Raw genomic sequence first — 6000 nt, forward strand, 5'->3', positions numbered from 1 at the left:
CTGACAAATGTAAAATTGTTGTTTATAACGAACAAAACAATAACACACAAAGAAAACTTACATGGAAAATGGGTCATCGTGTGATTGAAGAAACTAACTGTATCGTCTATCTTGGTATTCTTTGTGACAAGTCAATGAGCTTAAACCCTGTTATTAACTAAGTTGTAGAAAACTAAAAAGTACATTTTACAGTTTAGTTGACGTAGGATTTCATCGAGACAGTTTACACCTAATTTCGATTAAACGGATATATGAATCCATTGTCCTACCAAAGCACTTTTGGGATGTGAGCTCTGGAATCAAATAACTGACAATCAAATTGTTCAACTTGAAAAGACACATAAAACGTGCATAAAATATATGCAATGTATGCCACAGCATGCAAGAACTTTAATTGGCTTGAAATCCATTGGAATGTATTCAATTGAAACTCATATAGACAAGAAGAAACTATTCTTCTTTGGACAACTAAGCATGGTTGATAATTCAAAGAGTATTAAGATCATATTTATAAATAGACTGATCTCTAATATGAACTGTCCACGGCGTTGTTCAGGTTTATTTCCCAGATTTGTATAAAATATTTGGAAAATACGGACAATCGCGCTATTTCCATATGTTTGTACAAAGGCTGAATTTCCAGAGTTATCGCAATGGAAAGCGCTAATTAAGTGCAGCATACACGAAATTGTTAAGCATGAAACATTAGCCAAGAATTAGCAATGATCATAGCCTCCAACTGTTTACAATGATTCATAATGAATAGAAACCATGTAATGTGTGGGTGTTCAGCAGAAACTACAGAGAATGCTTAGAATACAGCTGTCATCAGCAAATGAGCCGTGCCATGAGAAAACCAACATAGTGGGTTTGCGACCAGCATGGATCCAGACCAGCCTGCGCATCCGCGCAGTCTGGTCAGGCTCCATGCTGTTCGCTTTTAAAGCCTATTGGAATTGGAGAAACTGTTAGCGAACAGCATGGATCCTGACCAGACTGCGCGGATGCGCAGGCTGGTCTGGATCCATGCTGGTCGCAAACCCACTATGTTGATTTTCTCATGGCACGGCTCAAATATTTTCATGAAGGTATGTAAATATTTGTCCGAAATGCAAAGTCCATGTTGAAGACATATCCCTCCATCTTCATATCCCTCCATCTAGTACTGTTCTGTGGTTCAAATGATACAGTCAGAATGATACTATGGCAAAGGCTGCACGCAATTATGGGTGACAGAGACTGCAATAGGTTCATACAATTAAATGTAATTGAGCAGTTTATACAGATGTGATCACTGTAAATAAATTTCAATTTCTGTGATAAAACACGTGTTTTATGTTTAAAAACAACTCTGAGATTTGTTCACTATGTGGCAAATACCCTCAAAACTGTATTAATTTAATCCTGTAACAGTTGAATGCACTGTGGAAACACTCGCATTGTCATATAGTTTGTCTAGATTGTTTCGTTGATTCGATTTAGACTACCAGCATTCTGACAATAGTGTTTGTGTACTTAACAAGTAGACTGTGTCAAAAGAAACCATCATACATGTATATACTTATTTCTTGGCCATAAATTTCGTCCCTTTAGGACCAGGCAATAAGTTCAACTGTCATGCATGATTTAAACAGAAATCAAAATATTCATATTGAATTTTACTCAGATTCTACAACAGGATCATTAAAGCTAGCTATTCCATATATGTCTGTCTGTCTGTCTGCCTGCCTGTCTGTGTATGTCTGTCACAAAGCTTGTCCGCACTCTAAGTCGAACACTTTTCATCCGATCTTCACCAAACTTGAACAAAATTTGTTTGACCATAAGACTTCGGCCAAGTTCGATAACTAGCCAAATCCGCCTAGGCACTTTTGAATTATGACCCTTAAATTACTGGTTGAGTCCATTCGTCCAGCCCTCTAATTTGGTCCATTAATCTTATCCATCTAGAGAAACTAGACATTTTTCATAGGGGCGGTTGTGGGAGACATGCGCTTTTCTCAAAAGCATCTCTAGTTAATCTATATGACTTTGATTTATATGTAAAAATATGATAGTGTGACAGTAATGTTTGCTATCAATATATTCATATCAACTTCTGAAACAGCATTGCTGATTACGAATCTATGAAATTGTTTTACATTCGTGAATCGTATCTTGATCTGTTCGTAAGTTCCACTAATACTAGTGAGTGTCATTTCAACTTATTTTTTTAACAGAAGGAATAAAAGGTTAAGATGCTTGTAACGTTTCAATTTGTTTTTGGTATTTTGTTTCTTATACGTTTTATTAAGTGTGAAAAGACAGCTGGTTTGTTTGGAGAAATGATGACGAATTGCAAGTGGTTGAACGCCGAATAATTTCTTTAAATGGCTGAAATTGAATTGTATCAATGTTTTCTTGTAAACTACATCAGATGAGTTAAAATGCTTATTAGCCAGTTCATGTCTATTAAGAGAGTCATTTTATCAACATTATACAAAGCGTTTTATTGTTTGAATGAACAACAATACCAGCATCAAAATTCCTAATCAGAGACCCAAGTTACTTGAACGGTGAGGTCATATCAAAGTTTTATTTTGTCTGTATTAAAGCAAAAAAATATTGTTCTTTTAATACGATACTATTTGTGCTTATACTGCTTTGTCACACTTACGTGTTCTTTTTATTTTAATGTTCAATGACTCAATGACTACGGTTTTAAATTACACTGATTACGAAATGACTTCTGGTTATATACATTACAAACATTTGAAAATTGGAGCACCCGTAAACAAAACGATGAATGTTGAAATTTTGTATATAATTTTCATGATAAGTTTATGATACAGTTCCATGTCATAAGGCTATATGATTCTTCATCTGTTGTTACGTCAAATTTATTTATTCCTGGACCAGTGTCTCAGCTGTTATGGGTTGTCAGATTACGATCAAGGCTTCCGGGTTGTTGTATATTTCGAACAATGAGACATGAAAGCCGTAACAGTGAAGACATTGTTGTCAATGTAGGTTGACGTTTTCCTTTATCAAGTTGGGTTTCTCTTGATATTAATGTCTCTCATGACAGTTTGCACTATTATATTGTTTATATTGTTTTCAGGGTAGTTCATGAATAGCGGAAGAAAAACTTAACTCATTTTGGTTTTTGTAACAGTAGATACATTTTATCTTTTTTGACAAAAATTGTTTAATTTTCTTGATTTTTCTAACGTCATCTAAATATGCTACATGTATGTTAGCAAATTAAAACAGTTATAAAATGTAGTTCACTTCCATCTTTAATCCCACACATTTTACCACGAACAGTTGAAGGTTATTAGAGCTTGTGGTAAGAGTAATCATTGGACGATTTGTCACATACAAGGGGTGTTCCAAAGGTTATGTCACTTGCATCGGTTCTCCTATACTGCAAATGTTCTGATCATTTTTATTTTCTCTGCCCTTCAAAATACTCTCCGTCAGCTTGAATTCACCTTTTGAGCCGACCAATCTGCTATTAGTAGCATCGTTCATACTCTTCTATGGCAATACCTTTCAAATACTAATAAACAGCATAATATTCGGGCCAATTGCATCCTTTTTTAGCAAATTGCGGATATTTTCGATGTTGTGCAGGACGACCTGTGCGAGCAACATCTTTGAGTTGCTGCTGTCCGGTCCTAAACTTACCTTACCACCTACAAATAGTCCTGTGAGACATTTGACCCCCTCTCCACTAAATGTCGCACACCTCACGGTGAATATCTACAGGCCTCATGCCAAGTAATGACCTACCTTTTATTTAGGCCCTAATTTCAAGCACATTTTCAGCTCTTTTACCAGTCATTAAGTGTAAAGTGTAATGAATACGCTATAAAGTAATGTACACTGTACCAAGGTCAGTGAACGTGTGAGCGAGATATTTACCTATGTAACGATTCAGTGATCAGTCTATCGACACGAGGAAGTAATCTGTATACATGGCACGATTTTCGCGAAAGAAAACACAAACGACATTTTTGGAACACCCTCGTAATTTTGCGACCTCATATCTAGGCATGCTGTGATTGTTGTTGCAATATTTCATTTGAAAGAAAAAAAAACTCTTTCATTTTCCCTTTAATTGCCTGGCCGAAATAGTTTCAATGAATTAAGGATACCTTGAAAAAGTACCCAAATTTCCCTTAACACGTTCAAAACGACTTTATTTTACGTCTAAAATTATTAAATATTACAAAATATCCAGTAAATTCCCCTTATTAAGTATAAGTTAAAAAATGGGAGAGCGGTGCCTTTGAGTGATAATGGCCCTGGCATGGCGATAATAGCCTGAGGGCTTTAGCCCGAGTGCTATTATCACCTTGCCAGGGTCAATATCGCTCAAAGGCACCGCTCTCCAATGTATTTACCTGTTTATTACATGTTTACGTATACTATAGTAAGAAACGTTTAGTGTGTCATTTTTATGAGTACTGGCATCCACTGGCATAATAAATTTCAGCTTTTCAGTTTCTATATCATATGTATAAGAGACTATATACTGTTTAAAATCAAATTCCTTGACAGTTGTTCTATGTTGCTTATAGCATAATTTACTGTCTGGCGACCACCAAATCCGGACGACCACCAAACCGGACAGTCCCGTAAACGCTTTATTTCGGTTTTAACCTTGCTTATCTGTTTATGATCAAATGGACGCTTGATGTTCAACAAAACAGCGAAGTTACAACGGTTAAATTTAAGTATTTTAAAAGGAATGCTACATTTCATTTCGTCTGCACTCACGGAGCATGTTTACATGTTTGGGGAAGTCAGAAGTGGTGCCTTGCGCATGCGCAGTATTTCCGTAGGGTCCCGATATTAAATCTGAAGACCCCATGCAAATCTGAGGTAAGCAGACGAATTGTTTAATTTAGTAAACACATAAATCGGGGATAGATACAGCTTTGATAATTTTAGGGCATGCTTTTAATACACCCTAAAACACATTTTTATATCAAAATATCCACTTCGAAAAGTGAAATTTTAAAAGATTTAGTTAGGAGAGAAACGATCAAATTATTGATTCAAGAGAGGTAATTCGTACAATTATGTGACTCATACACTGTACGACTACTTTCCCTTGGTTGAAAATAAAGTTTAATTCAATGTTGAAAGTAAACTGATAATCAATAAAGTGACAACTCGCTGTCCGTAAAAAGTTACTGTTTGACCTTAAAATAACGTGATTTGGTGGCCCTTCGTTCGGGCCTTAAAATGTACTTGACCTAATTTCAGAAGTAACTCTTTGGTTGGGAGGAGAACCTAGTTTTGTTCACGTGAAATTTCAACCATTGGATATATATATTTCACGAGTTATCGCGAAAATATTCCAAAAGTGTCCGATTGTAGGACCGCAGCCAGTTAAGTAGGGTTATCATGAATATACGACCTTACGCTCAAGATGATAAAACTAAAAACTGATATATTCGCTTTTTACCTCCATGAAACGCCATTACGTCATTTCTGTTTACGGATGTTAATTTCCGGTACTAAAGTCAGGGCCATTATCTATAATGACCCCGGGGCTAATTATGGTAGTGTGATAATGCATGACGCAATGCGATAACAGGAGATTTTTCAGCACAAATGAGTTACTATTTATAGATACTCATGTAATAACTGTGCATTATAACCTCTTATAAGTATCAATACTGCCAGTTACCATTAATGACATAATAAATATGTTTCAAAATTCAATTAACTTTTAGTAACCGACGTCAAACTGCTTTTACAATTTAGATCTATGGATTGTATCAAATGAATAAATATAAGTGATTGTTTTATGATTTAAATAGATAGCGTTTACTTTACTTATCTAGGGTACCAAAATATTGATTATGGTTGTAGGGAAAACATTTAAGTTTTTAATATATACTTAAATTTTGGTGGTTACTTTCTCAGTATGTATATAGTGAATTAAATGTTTCTTGTCACAACTGCTGGCTCGATTTTAAGATAATTTCATAAAAATAGTTCTTG

Source organism: Mercenaria mercenaria, chromosome 12 (genome assembly GCF_021730395.1).
Source record: "Mercenaria mercenaria strain notata chromosome 12, MADL_Memer_1, whole genome shotgun sequence".
NCBI lineage: Eukaryota > Metazoa > Mollusca > Bivalvia > Venerida > Veneridae > Mercenaria > Mercenaria mercenaria.